Genomic DNA, 20,163 nt, shown 5'->3' with positions numbered 1-20,163 from the left:
AATAGGAGTACCAGAAGGAGAGGAAGAGAAGCAAGGAATAGAAAACCTGTTTGAAGAAATAATGACAGAAAACTTCCCTGATATTGGCAAGAAAAAAACTATGCAAGTCCAAGAAGCACATAGAGTCCCAAACAAGATGAACCTCAAAAGACTGACACCAAGACACATCATAATTAAATTGGCAAATACTAACAACAAAGTAAGAATCTTAAAGGCTGCCAGAGAGAGACAGAAAGTTACTTACAAGGGAGCTCCTATTAGAATATCAACTAATTTTTCAACAGAAACACACCAGGCCAGAAGGGAATGGAATGAAATATACAAAGTGATGCAAAGCAAGGGACTGAATCCAAGAATACTGTACCTAGCAAGGCTATCATTCAAAATTGAAGGTGGAATCAGGAGCTTCACAGACAAAAAAAGGCAAAGAGAGTTTATTACTACCAAGCCAGCAATGCAAGAAATGCTAAAGGGACTGCTTTAAAAAGAAGAAACAGAAAGGCAAGAAGAAACACAAATATTAAGAATAAAAATGACAACAAATAAGTACTTATCAATAATAACATTAAATGTAAATGGATTAAATGCACCAATCAAAAGAAATGGATAAGCTGAATGGATAAGAAAATATGACCTATGTATTTGCTGTCTGCAAGAGACCCACCTCAGAACAAAGGATGCACACAGACTGAGAGTGAAGGGATGGAAAAAATTTTTTCAGGCAAATGGAAATGAGAAAAAAGCTGGGGTAACAATTCTTATATCTAACAAAATAGACCTCAAAGTAAAGGCCATAACAAGAGATAAGGAAGGCCACTACATAATACTAAAGGGAGCAATTCAACAAGAAGATATAACTCTGGTAAACATATATGCACCCAATACAGGAGCACCCAAATACACAAAACAACTTCTGGAAGATATGAAGGGAGAGATCGATAGCAATACAGTCATAGTAGGGGACTTTAATACCACTGGATAAATCCTCTAAACAAAAAATCAGCAAAGAAGCAGCAATCCTAAATGACTCACTAGATCAGATGGACTTAATTGACATCTTCAGAATATTTCACCCCAAAGCTACAGAATATACATTCTTCTCCAGTGCACACGGGACATTTTCAAAGATAGACCACATATTAGGATACAGGCAAAGTCTCTTCAAATTCAAGAGGATAGAAATCATAACAAGCATCTTCTCAGATGGCATAAAACTAGAAATCAACTACAATAAAAACAATGAAAAAAAATCAAACACTTGGAGGCTAAATAGCATGCTATTAAACAATGATTGGGTTACCAAAGAGATCAAAGAAGAAATAAAAAACATCCTGGAAACAAATGACAATGAAAACACAACAATCCAAAATCTATGGGACACAATGAAAGCAGTCCTGAAAGGGAAATTCATAGCTCTACAGGCCTACCTCAAAAAACAAGAAAAACTGGTAATAAATTAAATAACCTTGCAACTTAAAGAATTAGAAAGGGAGCAACAAGAAAAGCCCACAGTATCCAGAAGGAAGGAAATAAAGATCAGAGCAGAAATAAATGACATAGATACCAAAAACCCCCCAAAAAACCACACCACAAAAAACAAAAAACACACAACACAGTTCAAAAGATCAATGAAACCAAGAGCTGGTTCTTTGAAAGGATAAACAAGATTGATGAACCTCTCACCAGGCTCACCAATAAACAAAGAGAGAGGACCCAAATAAACAAAATCAGAAATGAAAGAGGTGAAGTAACAACTGATCCTACTGATATACAAAGGATTGTAAAAAAATACTATGAACACCTCTACTCCAAAAAACTGGACAACCTCAACAAAATGGACACATTCCTAGAAAAATACAAGCTTCCAAAACTTAATCAGGAAGAATAAAAAAACCTGAATAGGCCGATAACTACTGATGAAATTGAAACAGTAATCAAAAAGCTTCCAGCAAATAAAATCCCTGGACCAGATGGCTTCACAGGGGTTTTACCAAACATTCAAAGAACTGAAACCAATCCTTCTCAGACTATTCCAAAAAATTCAAGAGGTAGGCACACTTCCAAGCTCTTTCTATGAAGCCAGCATTACCCTAATCCCAAAACCAGATAAAGACACCACAAAGAAAGAGAATTACAGGCCAATACCCTGATGAACGTAGATGCTAAAATCCTCAACAAAATGCTAGCAAACCGGATCCAGCATTACATTAGAAAAATTATACACCATGACCAAGTGGGATTTATTCCAGGGATGCAAGGCTGGTACAATATCCACAAATCAATAAACGTGATACATCACATAAACAAACTGAGAGACAGATATCACATAATCATATGGATTGATGCAGAAAAGGCATTTGACAAAGTCCAACACCCTTTTCTGATAAAAACGCTCAGCAAAGTGGGAATAGAAGGATCATACCTCAACATAATAAAAGCCTTATATGACAAACCTACAGCCAACATCATACTCAATAGGCAAAAACTAAAACCTTAAGAACAGTAACAAGACAGGGATGCCCGCTTTCACCACTGTGGTTCAACATAGTACTAGAAGTTCTAGCCATAGTGATCAGACAAGAAGAAGAAATAAAAGGCATCCAAATTGGAAAAAAAGAAGTAAAATTGTCATTATTCACAGATGACATGATACTGTACATAGAAAACCCTAAAGACTCCATCAAAAAATTATTAGACTTAATAAACGAATTTGGCAAAGTAGCAGGATACAAAATTAACGCCAAGAAATCTATGGCATTTTTATATACCAATAGTGAACTTACAGAAAGAGAAATTACAAGAAAATCCCATTTACCATTGCACAAAAAAAATTAAGATACCTAGGAACAAACTTAACTAAGGAGGTAAAAGACCTGTACTCAGAAAACTACAAGATGTTTGAAAAAGAGATAGAGGAAGATATAAAGAGATGGAAGAACATACTGTGTTCATGGATTGGTAGAATCAACATCATTAAAATGTCCATACTACCCAAAGCAATCTATAAATTCAATGCACTCCCCATTAAAATACCCACGGCATATTTCACAGACCTAGAAAGAACTCTCCAAACAATTCATCTGGAATAAAAACAAAACAAAACCCCCCAGGATAGCTGCAGCGATCCTGAGAAAGAAGAACAAAGTAGGAGGGATCTCAATACCAGATATTAAGATGTATTACAAAGCCACTGTTCTCAAAACTGCTTGGTACTGGCACAAGAACAGACATATAGACCAATGGAATAGATTAGAGAACCCAGAAATCGACCCAAACCACTATACTCAATTAATATTTAACAAAGGAGGCAAGAACATACAATGGAGTCAAGACAGTCTCTTCAATAAATGGTGCTGGGAAACTTGGTCAGACACATGCAAAAAAATGAAACTAGACCACCAACTTACACCATACACAAAAATAAACTTAAAATGGATAAAGGACTTAAATGTAAGATGGAAACCATAAAAATATTCAAGGAATCCACAGGCAGCAAGATCTCAGATATATGCCAAAGCAATATCTTCACCGACACAGCTCCTAGGGCAATGGAAACTAAAGGGAAAATAAATAAATGGGACTACATCAAAATAAAAAGCGTCTGCACAGCAAAAGAAACCAACAAAACAACAAGAAAACCCACTGCATGGGAGAACATATTTGCCAACGATATCTCCAATAAGGGTTTAATCTCCAACATTTACAGGGAACTCATGCAACTTAACAAAAGGAAAACAAACAACCCATCAAAAAATGGGCAAAAGATCTAAATAGATACTTTCCGAAAGAAGACATAAGGAAGGCCAAGAGACACATGAAAACATGCTCAAAGCCACTAATCATCCAAGAGATGCAAATCAAAACGACAATGAGGTACCATCTCACACCTGTCAGAGTGGCTATCATTAACAAATCAACAAATGACAAATGCTGGCAAGGATGTGGAGAAAAGGGAACACTTGTGCACTGCTGGTGGGAATGCAGACTGGTGCAGCCACTGTGGAGAACAGTATGGAGTTTCCTCAAAAAACTGAAAATGGAACTTCCATTTGACCCAGTGATCCCACTTCTAGGAATATATCCCAAGAAACCAGAAACACCAATCAGAAAGGATGTATGCACCCCTATGTTCATAGCAACACAATTTACAATAGCTAAAATCTGGAAACAGCCTAAGTGCCCATCAGCAGATGAGTGGATTAAAAAACTTTGGCACATCTATGCAATGGAATACTATGCCTCAGTAAAAAGGAACGAACTCCTACCATTTGCAACAGCATGGATGGATCTGGAGAGCATTATGCTAATAAGTGAAATAAGTCAGTCAGAGAAAGATAAATATCACATGATCTCACTCATTTGTGGACTATAATGAACAACATAAACTGATGAACAAAAACAGATCTAGAGACAGAGAAGCACCGAACAGATGCTCAAACCTCAGAGGGAAGGTAGGGGAGGGTAGGGGTACGGGGGAGAGATCAACCACAGGACTTGTATGCATGCATATAAGCATAAGCGATGGACGCAGACAACAGCGGGTGTGGGTGAGGGTGAGGGAAAGACTTGGGGGATGACGGGACTACGGGGGATAAAGACACATTTGTAAAAATATTTAAAAAAATGTTACATAAAATTTTTTTCTGAATGATATTCTACTATATTAACATATATGAAAATAGAGTAGTAATGTATAATTACACCTAATTATATAAACACATTATAAACTGATTTTTATTTTAGCATTTTATTCTCTTAAAAATTGTCTAAAGTTCTTGAATTTATGCTTTAACCACATTGAAATTTAATTTTTAAACCCCTAGCACCACTAATTATGTGCCTACTAGTTAAAATTTCTATTAAACGTCTTTTCTAGGATTAAAATTTTATTCCTGATTAGGCAGTTATTTATGTACTAATATATAATCCATTATTATATTCATATAAAATTATGACCAAAATACTAATCCTCTAAAGATGTTTTTAACAATATAAATCATCCTGGTAGAATTGGAAATAAAGAATTAGATATGGAGAGACAAAAGATCAAGTTATTAATTATAGAAAAAACTTTACATCTTTTATAACTTTGACAGATTTTGTGAAGTGACCATAAACTAAATTGGGGCCATAAAATGCTCCTCTTTCCAACCCAGAAATCAACCCACATCTCTGTGGTCAATTAATATTTGACAAAGGAGGCAAGAACATACAATGGAGTCAAGACAGCCTCTTCAATAAATGATGTTTGGAAATTTGGACAGATACATGCAAAAAATGAAACTAAACCACTAACTTACACCATACACAAGAATAAACTAAAAATGGATAAAAGACTTAAATGTAAGTTGTGAAACCATAAAAATCCTAGAAAAAAACATAGGCAGCAAAATTTCAGACATCTCTTGTAGCAATAGTTTTGTGGATACATTTCCTGGAGCAGGGGAAACTAAGGAGAAAATATACAAATGGGACTACATCAAAATAAAAAGCTTCTGGACAGCAAGAGAAACCATCAACAAAATGAAAAGGGAGCTCATTGTATGGGAGAACATATTTGGAAATGATACATCTGATAAAGGGTTAATATCCAAAATGTAGAAGGAACTCATACAATTAACAAAAGGAAGATAAACAATCCAATTAAAAATGGGCAAAGGACCTAAATAGACACTACTCCAAAGATGACCTACAGATGGCCAAGAGACATATGAAAAAAAATGTTCAAAGTCACTGATCATCAGAGACATACAAATTAAAATGACAGTGAGGTCTCACCTCACACCTGTCAGAATGGCTATCATCAACAAATCAACAAATGACAATGCTGGCGAGGTTGCGGAGAAAAGGGGATCCTAATACATTGCTGGTGGAAATGCAAACTGGTGCAGCCATTATAGAAAACAGTATGGAGTTTCCCCCCAAAATTAAATATGGAACTGCCATTTGACTCAGTGAGCCCACTTCTAGGAATATATCCTAAGAAACCCGAAACACCAATCAGAAAGAATATATACACACTTATGTCCATAGCAGTGCAATTTACAATAGCTAAGGTCTGGAAACAGCCCAAGTGCCCATCAGTAGATGAGTGAATAAAACAGCTGTGGTACATTTATACCATGGAATACTATGTAGCAGTGAAAAAGAAGGATCTCTTACCCTTTGAGACAGCATGGAGGTTGCCTGGAAAACTTTTTTCTTTTTTTAAAAATCTTTTTTGTTCAGATTATTACAGATGTTCCTCTCCCCCCCTCCCCCACATAGCTCCCCTCCATCCAGTTCCCACCCCACCCCAGGCCCTCGCCCCCCCACGGGGGGCCTGATGGTCGTTATGCCTGGTGGTAGAGTTATACCTATGTCCTCTACCATAGGTGTAAGATCTTTGTCCAATCTTTTCCTGCACCCCCACAACCCCTTCCCCCCGAGAATTGTTAGTCTGCTCCCTTTCCATGCTCCTGATTCTATTACATTCACCAGTTTATTCTGTTCATCAGCTTTTTTATTATTTATTTATTTATAAAATAAATCTTTATTGTTCAGATTATTACAGTTGTTCCTCTCCCCCCCCCCGCCATAGCTCCCCTCCACCCGGTTCCCACCCCATGCCCTTACCACCCCCACACTGTCCTCATCCGTAGGTGTAAGATTTTTATTGAGTCTTTTCCCACACCCCCCTCACCCCCTTCCCCCCAAGAATTGTCAGTCCACTCCCTTTCTATATCCCTGATTCTATTCTATTCACCAGTTTATTCTGTTCGTCACATTTTTTATTCACTTGATTTTTAGATACACTTGTTGATAAATATGTATTTATTGTCACTTTGTTGTTCATAATTTTTATCTTTACCTTTTTCTTCTTCCTCTTCTTAAAGAATACCCTTCAGCATTTCATATAATCCTGGTTTGGTGGTGATGAACTCCTTTAGCTTTTTCTTGTCTGTGAAGCTCTTTATCTGACCTTCAATTCTACATGATAGCTTTGCTGGGTAGAGTAATCTTGGTTGTAGGTTCTTGCTATTCATCACTTTGAATATTTCTTGCCACTCCCTTCTGTCCTGCATAGTTTCTGTTGAGGAATCAGCTGACAGTCATATGGGTACTCCCTTGTAGGTAACTAACTATTTTTCTCTTGCTGCTTTTAAGATTCTCTCTTTGTCTTTTGCCCTTGGCAGTTTAATTATGATGTGTCTTGGTGTGGTCCTCTTTGGATTCCTCTTGTTTGGGGTTCTCTGCACTTCCTAGATTTGTAAGTCTATTTCTTCCACCAGGTAGGGGAAGTTTGCTGTCATTATTTCTTCAAATATCTTTATAATATCTTGCTCTCTATTTTCTTCTGGCACCCCCATAATTCGGATGTTGGTATGCTTGAAGTTGTCCCAGAGGCTCCTTATACTATCTTCATATTTTTGGATTCTTTTTTCTTTTTTCTTTTCCCCTTGGGTGTCTTTTGCTTCTTTGTATTTCAAATCTTTGACTTGATTCTTGGGATCCTCTAGTCTTCTGTTGAATCTCTGTATATTATTCTTTATTTAAGTCAGTGTTTGCTTAATTTCTGACTGATTCTTTTCCTTTTTTTTTTTTTGCATTCTCACTGAGATCCTTGAAGGTCTCACTAAGTTCCTCTGAGGTTTCTAGAAGATTTTTGAGTAACCTTATAACTGTGGTTTTGAACTCTATATGCAGTATTTTGATTTCTTCCATTTCTTTCATTTGTGACATATTTCTTTGTCTCTGTATTTTGGCTGCTTCCCTGTGTTACTTTCTATGTATTGGGTAGCTGCTAAGTCTCCTTGAGTTGATAGAGTGGCCTTGTGTGGTAGGTATCCTACAGGGCCCAGTGGCTTGGCCTCCCCAATCACCTGAGGTGAACACTCTTGGTGTACCCTTTTGTGGGCTGTGTGCACAGTCTTGTAGTTAAGCCTTGATTGCTGTTGGTATCACTGGGAGGAATTGACCTCCAGGCCAATTGGCTGTGAGGACCAGCTGTGTCTACAATGGAAGAGCTGCTGTGCAGGAAATACCCTTATGGGGCAGGACTTGCATCAATGGGGCTTTGGTGCTCACTGAGTCTGCCCCTTGACTGTGTCTGCCCCTTGGATGTGAAGAGTTGTAATCTGGTATGATCTCACACTGACCACTGGGTACACTGGCTCTTGGATCTCCAAGGACGTGCAAAGTTAGCCACTGCCTGGGGCCACCCAGTAGGACCTACAGCGAGATCTGCAGATTCCTCCTCTTTGTATGGGGTTTGGAAGTGCCCAGATGAGGCCCAGCTGTGAAGCAAGGTGCTGGTGCCAGTTCTTGGGCCTTCTTTTGATAGCTTTGGGGCTCCCTGACCCAGCTGCTGCCTGTTTGACAGGTTTTAGGCTGAAAAAGGACAGGCCATTCATATGCAAAAGCCACTGGGCACAGCTTGGGTGGTGTTGTAAATTGGGTGGGGCGGAGTCTCAGGGAATCCCCAGGGTGGACCAAACAGCAATGGCTGCCAGTCAGCCCTGCACTGGAGAGGTCCCAGTACAGGAACAATGAGCACTGTGAGCACCTTTGTCTGGAAGAAAGCCGCCCTTGCTTTTTGCCCCTATGCCAGACAGTCCAGTTTCTCCCTGTATGTGTCTGGGTTCCCCAGAGTCTTGCCCAGAACTGGAGTTCAGAGCAAGGAGGAGCTTGTATCTTCCTCCCAATTAAAAAAGCAGCATAACCAGGTGCCAGCCATTTCTGTGCCTCCGCACCTTCTACCAGTCTCAATGCACTTTCTTCACCTCTCTGGTTGTAGTACTTTCACTCATCCAGCTTTTCTGCAGTTCTTCTAGATAGTTTTTCTGTCTTTTAGTTGTAAATTTGATGTGGTTGTGAGAGGCAGCAAGTACAGGTGCTTACCTATGCCGCCATCTTGGTTCTCCTCTCAGTTGGCTTTTATTTATGTAGGCTTTTGTCCATTGTGCTGTTGTTCCCTTGCATGCTTGGTTATCTTTCTCATTGCTTTTGCAAAATTATTTGGAGGCTTAGTATAAAGTTCCCTTCCTAGAGGGAGGATTTTCATTTGCTTTTGCCAAATAATGTAGGACCATTTCAACCAAAATCTCTAATTGAGGTTCCCTAGTCAACTAAGGTAATGAGAACTTGGTCAGCAAATATGCATAAGGGCCATCCTGTGACCAAATATTTTTGGTAGTGGAAAGTTGGGAATTTATGGTTTCAGGTCTTATATTTAAGTCTTTAATCTATTCTGAGTTAATTTTTCGTGTGAGTGGTATAAGATAGGGGTACAATTTAATTTTATTTGCATCTGATTATAGAGGTTCCTCCTCATTTCCTTTCCCTTTTTCCCTCCGTTCTTCTTAGTGCCAAAGTAACCTTCACTGAAGTCGTAGGGGTGAGGCTGTGAATGGGAGGACATTCTAGGTATTGCCTTTGAGGTCCAACTTAATATGGAGACGATTTTCTATTAGACAACCCCCTCCTTGGGTGGGGCTCTTTGCCTTTAATGTTTCTGAATTGAAGTTTAAATTTGCCAACTAACAAATGTCCTCAAGTCAATATTGGCTTCGGTGTTTGATGTTCTACTTACTAGAAAGATAGCACTGGGTTTGATATTTCATTTAGAATTTGACTTGAAAATTCCCTATAATGTCAGCTCAGTGCTTTAAGGTGATTGTATTTTTATAAAAGTTCTGCATTTTTAGTTTTCAGCAGGAGGGATAGTCTAAACTAGTGGTTGTCAAGTGGGGATGATTTTGCTTTCCCAAGGGATATTTGTCAATGTCTGGAGACATTTTTGGTTTCTGCAATTGGGGTTCAGGGAGCTAATGGTATCTAGCCGATAGAGATCAGCAATGCCATCCCAATACATTTAATTACAAAGAAAAACCCCATAAGGTCTGATTTTAAAAGACCTGGGTTGGCATTCTCACACTATTAATTTATTAGCCAAATGACCTTAGAAAAATCAGTTAATCTTTCTTACTTTTATTTTTTAAATTAATTTTTAAAATATATTTTTATTGATTTTAGAGATGGAGGGAGAAGGAGAGAGAGATAGAAACATCAATGATGAGAGAGAATCATTGATCATCTGCCTCCTGCACGCCCCCCACCGAGGATTGAGCCCTCAACCGGGCATATGCCCTGACTGGGAATCGAACCATGACTTCCTGCTTCATAGGTCAACACTCAACCACTGAGCCAGGCTGGCTGGGAAATCTTTCTTACTTTTAGCTTCTTCATTTGTAAAATAGGAATGATGATATTACCTCACAGGATTATTGTGAAACTCAAATGAAACATTTATGAAGGTGACTTATAAAGAAAGTATAAAGTGGTATACAAGTATTATAATTCAAAATGTTACTTTATTTGTATATTTAGTAAGTTTTTTCTAAGAGTCATCCCTGGTTTGAGAGGCAATTAAGTCACATTGCTTAAGTTCAAATTCCGTCTTTCTCTTGCCAGCTTATCCTTGATTCACTTTCCTGTTCTATAAATGAGAATAATAATTGTATCAATTTCATAGGGTTGTCATGAAGATTAAATTAGATAATCCATGTAAAGTACATACAGCAGTGTTCAGCACATTCAATAAATGCTACCTACCTATCATCATCATTGTCATCATTAGATTAAACACGGAAGCTCTTTTCTAAAATTAAAAACCATATTTACGATTTATCAAGTGGTAAATTATTAAATCAACTTCACTCTTGTCATCAGTGCAATTAATTTTTCCTTAGTGGTGAATACATATGTAAATACAATGATACAGTTTTCTTCAATTAAGAAAATCCATTGACATTGTACTTATTTCAAAATAGTTGATATTTCTGATAAGCTGTGTGCATATAATATTTAGGCAAATTTAATTACATTTTGAGTACAGTAAGGACATTAATAAAATAACTCCTGAAAATAAATTCATTGAATAATAAAGGACCCTTTGAAATGTGATTGCTCACTAATTTATTCATTCTTAAAATAAATTTTCACATTTAAAAAATAAATCTGACTATATTTATACTCCTTAATAATTTGTGGGACTTAAATTAATTATATTATCTATTTGAAGGAATCACCAAAATAATCAAAGCAGCAGCCTTGAAGGATCAGTTCAAACATGCTGGAGGTAATGAATTTAACCAAGTAATTTCTTTAGGTAAATGCCTAATGTAAAATCTGATTAAAATAAATGCTGAGTTTTGAAAACACATGAATAACTGACTGAAAGATTGTGTGATTTAAAAAAAATATTCTGGACAACCAAGATAGCGGAATAAGGTATATACCTGTACGTGCCGCCCCCCCACAACCACATTAAAACTATAACGAAAAGACAAAACGGTGGTCATCCAGAACCACGGGAAAGCTGGCTGAGTGGAAGTTCTACAACTAGAAGGAAAGAAAAAAAAGCGCATTGAGGCTGGGTAGGAGGTGCAAAGGCGCCAAGAGCAGAGGTACAGAGGCGCGAGAACCGGGCTGCACCTGGGTGCGTGGTTTTTTCAATCAGGAGATACAAGCTCCCGACTGCACTGAACTCATTTCTGGCGAGACTCTAGGGACCCAGACTCCTACAGGGAGAAACTGGACTGTTTGGCATTGGGTTGGAAAGCGAGGGTGGCTTTCTTGCAGAACTGCTTGCAGGGAACATTGTTACTTGGGGGTGCAGGACTTGGAGACTCAAGGACGCAGAGACACTGAGACTGGAGGAGGCGTGGAGAGGCGCGGAGTCACGGAGACTGCTGACGACAGCCATCGCTGTTTGCTCCGCCCTGTGATTCTCTGAGATCCCGCCCCACTCAATTTACAACCCCACCCAAACTGTGCACAGTGGCGCAAATGGATCACCTGCCCTTTTGCAGCCTAACCTAACAAACTGCAGCTGGGTCAAAGAGCTCCAAAATCTTCAAACCCCAAACGAAGAGGAGAAATCTGCAGATCTTGCGGTAGCGCCTGCTGGGCGGACTCACACAGTGGTTGAATTTGCGCCTCCTTGGAGATCCAGGAGCCAGTGTACCCAGTGGTCAGATACCAGATTTCAACTCCTCACATCCATAAGTGACACACTCAAGAGGCAGACTCAGTGAGCACCAAAGCCCCACTGATACAAGTCCTGCCCCATAAGGGTATCTCCAGCACAGCAGTTCTTCCACTATAGACACAGCGGGTCCTTGCAGTCAATTGGCCTGGAGGTCATTTCCTCCCAGGGATACCAATAGCAATCAAGGCTTAACTACAACAAGATTGTACACCCAGCCCACAAAGGGGTTGCACCAAGAGTGTCCACCTCAGGTGATTGGGGAGGCTGAGCCACTGGGCCCAATAGGACACCTACCACACAAAGCCACTCTATCAACACAGGGAAGCAGCCAAAATACGGAGACAAAGAAACATGTCACAAATGAAAGAAATGGAAGAAATCAAAATACTGGATTTAGAGTTCAAAAACCACAGTTATAAGGTTACTCAAAAATCTTCTAGAAACCTCAGAGGAACTTAGTGAGACCTTCAAGGATCTTAATGAGAATGCCAAAAAAATGGAAAAGGACAAGTCAGAAATTAAGCATACACTGACTGAAATAAAGAATAATATACAGAGATCCAACAGAAGACTAGAGGATCCCAAGAATCAAGTCAAAGATTTGAAATACAAAGAAGCAAAAGACACCCATCCGGAAAAGCAAAAAGAAAAAAGAATAAAAAAATATGAAGATAGGGTAAGGAGCCTCTGGGACAACTTCAAACGTACCAACATCTGAATTATGGGGGTGCCAGAAGAAAATAGAGAGCAAGATATTATAAAGATATTTGAAGAAATAATGACAGAAAACTTCCCCTACCTGATGAAAGAAATAGACTTACAAGTCCAGGAAGCGAAGAGAACCCCAAACAAGAGGAATCCAAAGAGGACCACACCAAGACACATCATAATTAAAATGCCAAGAGCAAAAGACAAAGAGAGAATCTTAAAAGCAGCAAGAGAAAAACAGTTAGTTACCTACAAGGGAGTACCCATATGACTGTCAGCTGATTTCTCAACGGAAACCATGCAGGCCAGAAGGGAGTGGCAAGAAATATTCAAAGTGATGAATAGCAAGAACCTACAACCAAGATTACTCTACCCAGCAAAGCTATCATGTAGAATTGAAGGTCAGATAAAGAGCTTCACAGACAAGAAAAAGCTAAAGGAGTTCATCACCACCAAACCAGGATTATATGAAATGCTGAAGGGTATTCTTTAAGAAGAGGAAGAAGAAGAAAAAGGTAAAGATACAAATTATGAACAACAAATACACATCTATCAACAATTGAATCTAAAAATCAAGTGAATAAAAAAAATGTGATGAACAGAATAAACTGGTGAATATAATAGAATCAGAGGCATAGAAAGGGAGTGGACTGACAATTCTCAGGGGGAAGAGGGTATGAAGGGTGTGGGAAGAGTTTGGACAAAAATCTTAAACCCATGTATAAGGACAGTGATGGGGGGGCGGTAAGGGTATGGGGTGGTGTGGGAACCAGGTGGAGGGGAGCTATGGGGGGAAAAAGAGGAACATCTGTAACAATCTGATCAGTAAAGATTTATTAAAAAATATTTTTATTGATTTTAGAGAGGATGGGAGAGGGAGAGAGAGATAGAAACATCAATGATGAGAGAGAATCATTGATTGGCTGCCTCCTACACACCCTCCACTGGGGACTGAGCCCGCAACCTGGGCATGAGCTCTGACCAGGAATTGAACTGTGACCTTCTGTATCATAGGTTGACACTCAACCACTGTGCCACACTGGCTCGGCAAGACTGTGTAATTTTTGTCACGAACTGGTAAATTTAGCAAGATCTAGGGTAGTATAATAGTTGAGATTAACTTGTAATATTCAGGTTAAAAATTTATGCTTTTTCTCTCTTCCATGCAAGGCATAATTTATACCACTTATAACACAAGTATGATTGCTTTTACATTTTTTGTGTTAATAGTTTGGTAAAGTGTACAAATAAAAATGAATTAAATAATTGATGATTGCTATACAGTCCAATACTGATTTCAACCAGTCAAAATGTTGCAGTTTTGGCTTAATTTTAAGAAGAGTCTGAGGCACATAGTTTCTGGGACAACCCAGGTCAGGTGACCTGGATATGTCCTGCCAAGCTGTTCCTGTAGAATAAATAGGTTGTTTGTAAATAGTAGGATGGCAAAGCATTCTCTCACAAGATTTCAAGTTCACAAAGTTTGAGGCAACTGGGTAAAAGGTCAAAGGTGAAAGGTAATAAGCCATTTAGAACCTTTTCTTTTGTGGAGCCTTTGGCTGTCTTTCAGACTGAGGTCTTGGAAATAGTTCACACACAGGCCTTTTGCCAAAAGACTACTGAGAGTTGGCTCTAGCAGGATTCTATTACAAAGTCCTCTCCCCCTCTTTCTCTCACTCTCTCTTTCTGTCTTGCTGTCTGAAATTTATAAAAGTGCAAGGATTTTAATAACAACTACGTTTGGAAATGAAGCAACCAAATAAATTCATGTTTTACCTAAAATAAACTTAGAATGACTTTTCCATTTAGGGACAGAGGTCCACAATTGAACCTATTGTTACAAATACTTGCAAAATTGATTGCAAAGTATACTTTAAAAAAAGACTAAGTTCATCAAAACAACAAAGAAGATTAAAACTATTGACAGAAAAACTAAAAGCAATTGTAGACTGTTAAAAGAGGCAGTATATGCCTGTTCCACTTAAATCACCAGAGGCAGAGGCAGCCTTTAAGCAGCTAGTGTGATATTTTAATTAATGAGCTCTTCTCTGAGTGTATGTTATCTATTGAGTGTTAAGATTTGCTGTGTATTATGAAGAAAAAAAGATATAATTAGGCTTTCTCAAGATTTCTTGTCTCCTTTTAGATTTACTGCTGTTGTTATTCTTGCTTAGAGTAGGGATTCATTCTAGGAATAATAATAAAAGCGAATGTTAGATTTACCTTCTCTGGCATTAAAACTTGGCTTAAAGAGTCTTCTTTAGTTCCTTGGCTATCATATTTGTCTGCATTACCAGTCTGTTTTATCTAACTATGACAGAGTTAGAACTTCTATTGTGGTTAATTTTGGTATATTTTCATCCTTGGATTTGAAATATTTGTTAATAAAGTTTTGGGACACTTTAGGTTAGAAAAGGTAGGGAAAGAAACAGTGAAACGAGGGCAAAAAAGTCTTTCCCAAACACAAAGTATGAGCCATAGGCTATTTAACTATAAATACAATTCTTTGGGGTAGTAGCAATTATAAGAAATCACTCAGCTAAATGGAAAATAGAATAGTTCATAAGAAATTTAGTGTAAGTCCTAGCGGGAACCAAAGCATGCAGTTTGGATCATAGCCAGTGATATCTTGGCTTTCATTTCTTTATTGTACTAATAAGGATAGGCATGGAAAGGATGGGACTTTCCAGTGTGTTTCATAAAGTCTGATTTCTTTTTTTTTGTGTGTGTAGAACAATAAAACAAACACATTTATTTTTCAAACAGAATTTTCTGAGACTATATTAATTCACAGGTGGTCTTGTCTTTATCTACTTGCTTCAGAAAACTAACTCTAAAAGAAAAATATTTCCCTGAAGTTTGGGAAGTCATTTGCCATTGTTTTCCTTTCTTTGAATTTCTTGGTTTCAAGAAAACTGCTGCGAGTATACGTTATTATATTGTTGATAAACAAAGTTCTCTTCTGTTTTTTTTTTTAATTAAACAGAATGACAAGTTCATTTTCTTTTATTTATTGACTTCTAACCAGACTGCGTTGAACAAATTAGAAAATGGCAACTTTTAAAAGATTGTATTTTAAAAGTTTGGGCAGATCTTTACTTTCTTCTCTCATACAAAAATTGTTAAAGAAAAACTTGAAAAATATTTTTTTTCTTTTTAAGAATTAAACTTAAGAAAATTAACCCTGGCTAAGTCACTGAGCCTCTTTGAATCTGTTTTCTTATATATAAAATGAAGGCTAGAACTCAATTTTTAAGGTTTTCCCAGATCCAAACTATATTGTATCTGGCCAAATATTGTTTCTAGGATTGAAGAACTCTCTGACTTGCTATAAAACTTGGTATTTCTGTCTTTTTTTTTCTTCAGTGAATTACAATGTTAGGGAGAAAGTAAATCGGGATCTTGAGGTATGAAAGATGCCATGAACCCATATTCAAAGGGCAGTTAGCATCATATCCCCTTGTTTGTCCATTTCCTTTGCCACTCTTTTTTTTTCATGATCTCTCTATTTTTTTAATTCTTTGTTGTTGAAAGTTTTACATGTCTCCTTTTCCTTACACTGACCTCTCCCTGCCCTCTCCTGCTCCCCAGCTCATGCCTTCACCCACTAGTGTCTGTTTCCATTGGTCATGCTCATATGCATGGATACAAGTCCTTTGATTGATCTCTTACCTCATCTCCCCCACCCTTCCCTGCCTTTCCTCTGAGGTTTGATGGTCTGTTTGATGCTTCTATGTCTCTGGATCTATTTTTGTTCATCACTTTATGTTGTTCATTATATTCCACAAATGAGTGAGATCATGTGATATTTGTCTTTCTCTGACTGGCTTATTTGCTCTCCAGGTCCATCCATGTTGTTGCAAATGGTAAGAATTCTTTCTTTTTTACAGCAGCGTTGTATTTTATTGTGTGAATGTGCCACAGCTTTTTAATCCACTCACCTGCTGATGGGTTCCCAAATCTTAGCTATTATAAATTGTGCTGCTATGAACATAGGGGTGCATATATCCTTTCTGATTGGTGTTTCTGATTTTTTGGGATATATTCCCAGAAGTGGGATCACTGGGTCAAATGGGAGTTCCATTTTTAGTTCTTTGAGGAAACTCCATACTGTTCTCCATAGTGGCTGCACCAGTCTGCATTCCCACCAGCAGTGATGAGGGTTCCTTTTTCTCTGCATCCTCGCCAGCACTTGTCGTTTGTTGATGATAGCCATTCTGACAGGTGTGAGATGGTACTTCATTGTCATTTTGATTTGCATCTCTTGGATGATTAGTGACTTTGAGCATGTTTTCATATGTCTCTTGGCTTTCTGAATGTCTTCTTTTGAAAAGTGTCTATTTAGGTCCTTTGCCCATTTTTTTGATTGTATTGTTTATCTTCCTTTTGTTAAGTTGTATGAATTCTGTATAAATTTTGGAGATTAAACCCTTATCAGATGTAACATTGGAAAATATGTTCTCCCATGTAGTGGGCTCTCTTGTTGTTTTGTTGATGGTTTCTTTTGCTGTGCAGAAGCTTTTTATTTTGTTGTAGTTCCATTTGTTTATTTTCTTGTAGTTTCCATTATCCTCAGCGATGTATGGGTAAAGATATTGCTACGACATATGTTGCTACTTCACTGCCTATGCTTCTTTTAGATTTTTATGGTTTCCTGTCTTACTTTTAAGTCTTTTATCCATTTTGAGTTTATTTTTATGTATGGTGTAAGTTGGTGATCTAGTTTCATTTTTTTGCATGTATCTGTCCAATTTTCCCAACACCATTTATTGAAGAGACTGTCTTGATTCCATTGTATGTTCTTGCCTCCTTTGTCAAATATTAATTGAGCATAATGGCTTGGGTTGATTTCTTGGTTCTCTGTTCTGTTCCATTGGTCCTTTTGCCACTTTTACTACTATTAAACATATTACTTTGGTTCTGCCTTGAATGAGAGAAAAAGACTAGGCCAATGAGTCCATCAAGTGGGAACTTTCTAAAGGTCTATAGGAGAGAGCCAGCTGATCCCAGGTGGAAATAGAAAGTCATATTTCTGGTACATGGGTTTGTTTCTGGGCTCTCTATTCAGTTCCTTTGATATATGTGTTTGTTTTTGCGCCAATACAATACTCTTTTGGTTACTATAGCTTTGAAATGTAGTTTGAAATCAGGGAGCATGATACCTCTGGCTTTGTTCTCCTTTCTCAAGATTGCATTGGCTATTCAGGGTCTTTTGTGATTCCATTCAAAGTTTAAATGTTTTTTTTTTTCTATTTCTGGGAAAAGTACCGTTGGGATTTTGATAGGGATCTTATTGAATCTGTAGATTGCTTTGGGTAGTATGGACATTTTACCAATAGTAATTCGTCTAATCCATGAACCCACACTACGTTTCCATTTTGTGTCTTCTTCAATTCTTTCATCAAGATCTTATAGTTTTCAGTGTTGTATAGAGTTTTTACCTCCTTCGTTAAATTTATTCTTAGCTATTCTTTTTTTTTTTTAATTAAATCTTTATTGTTCAGATTACATTTGTTCCTCCGTTATTTTCCCCCCATAACTCCCCTCCTCCCAGTTCCCGCCCCACCCTCCGCCCTCATTCCCCACCCACTGTCCTCATCCATAGGTGCACGATTTTTGTCCTTTCTATGTCCCTGATTCATTATAATCACCAGTTCATTCTGTACATCAGATTATTTATTCACTTGATTCTTAGATTCACTTGTTGATAGATGCATGTTTGTTGTTCATAATTTGTATCTTTACCTTTTTCTTCTTCCTCTTCTTAAAGGATACCTTTCAGCATTTCGTATAATACTGGTTTAGTGGTGATGAACTCCTTTAGCTTTTCCTTATCTGTGAAGCTCTTTATCTGACCTTCAATTCTGAATGATAGCTTTGCTGGATAAAGTAATCTTGGTTGTAGGTTCTTGATAGTCATCACTTTGAATATTTCTTGCCATTCCCTTCTGGCCTGCAAAGTTTCTGTTGAGAAATCAGCTGACAGTCATATGGGTATTCCCTTGTAGGTAATTGAGTCTCTTTCTCTTGCTGCTTTTAATATTCTCTCTTTGTCTTTTGCTCTTGGCATTTTAATGATGATGTGTCTTGGTGTGGTCCTCTTTGGATTCCTTTTGTTTGGGGTTCTCTGCGCTTCTTGGACCTGTAAGTCCATTTCTTTCACCAGGTGGGGGAAGTTTTCTGCCATTATTTCTTCAAATAGGTTTTCAATATCTTGCTGTCTCTCATCTTCTGGCACCCCTATAATTCTGATGTTTGTACACTTGAAGCTGTCCCAGAGGCTCCTTACACTATCTTCGTATTTTCGGATTCTTTTTTCATTTTGCTTTTCCGGTTGGGTGTTCTTTGCTTCTTCGCATTTCAAATCTTTGACTTGATTCTTGCGCTCCTCTGGTCTGCTATTGGGTATAATATTCTTTATTTCAGTACGTGTATGCTTAATTTCTAGTTGGTTCTTTATCACAGCATCAAGGGTCTCATTAGATTTCGTGGGGCTCTCATCAAGTTTATTGGCAGCTTGTAGCACATTATTGCAAGCCCTCAAAATTGCGTTTTTTAGCTCTATATCCTCCATTTCTGTCATGTTTCTTTGTCTCCGCATTTTTTATGCTTTCTTGGTGCACCCCCTTGTGGTCTTTGTGCCAGTCTTGTTCTAGTTAAGCCTTGATTGTTGTAGTTAATACTAGAGGGATTTGACCACCAGGCCGACTGGCTGTGAGAATCACCTGTGTCTGCCTTGGGAAAACTTCTGTCCTCTGGAGAGGTGCTAATCTAGCCTTTGCCTGAGGCTATCCGGCAAATGGCTCTGCGCAGGGCTTGGGCGGGGCGGTTTGCACGGGGTCAACAGGGCGGGCGGAGGGAGCAGTTATGGCTGCTCTCAGTCCTGTTCCCAGAGGCTCTGCTTCTCAGAACCCCAGCAACTGCTGCAAACCTCGGAGAGAAAGCTGCCCTCACGTTCCAACTGATGCCAGACAATCCCGCCTCTCCCGTTTGAGTCTGAGTCCCTAGAGACTCGCCTGGATCTGGAGCTCAGAGTCTGAGACTCCCTCCTGATTGAAAACAACAACCGTGCCCTCAGCCACCAGCCCCCTTCGCGCGCGCACCTCCATACCTTTGTATTTTCCACACTGCGCCTCCTCTGAGCCTCGGTATGCTCTTCTCTTTCCTTCTAGTTGAAGAGTCTCTCCTCAGCCAGCCTTCCTGTGGTTCTGGGTGATGTCCGTTCCGTCTTTTAGTTGTGTTTTTGAAGTGGTTGTTTGCGGCAGCAATCTCCGGTGTTTACCTATGCCGCCATCTTGGTCTCTCCTCTGGATGTGCTTTTTAATGGGTTTATTTTATTAATTTCAGTTTCTGATTGTTGTTAGTGTACAGAAATGCAACTGATTTTTTACATATTGATACTGTATCCTACAAATTTACTTAAT

General features: G+C 38.4%; 1 long non-coding RNA gene across 5 annotated transcripts in view; it reads left to right on the top strand.

Annotated features, from left to right (window-relative positions):
- Window positions 1-20,163, top strand: part of LOC139008750 (uncharacterized) — a 125,926-nt gene that overhangs the window by 34,538 nt on the left and 71,225 nt on the right. The window lies entirely within an intron of this gene.

This window comes from Myotis yumanensis, unplaced genomic scaffold (assembly GCF_028538775.1).
Source record: "Myotis yumanensis isolate MYYU_CA2020_CCGP unplaced genomic scaffold, mMyoYum1.0.hap1 SCAF_4, whole genome shotgun sequence".
Taxonomy (NCBI): Eukaryota; Metazoa; Chordata; class Mammalia; order Chiroptera; family Vespertilionidae; genus Myotis; species Myotis yumanensis.
The sequence above is the reverse complement of the archived record's forward strand: the minus strand, read 5'-3'. Positions and strand labels throughout refer to the sequence as shown.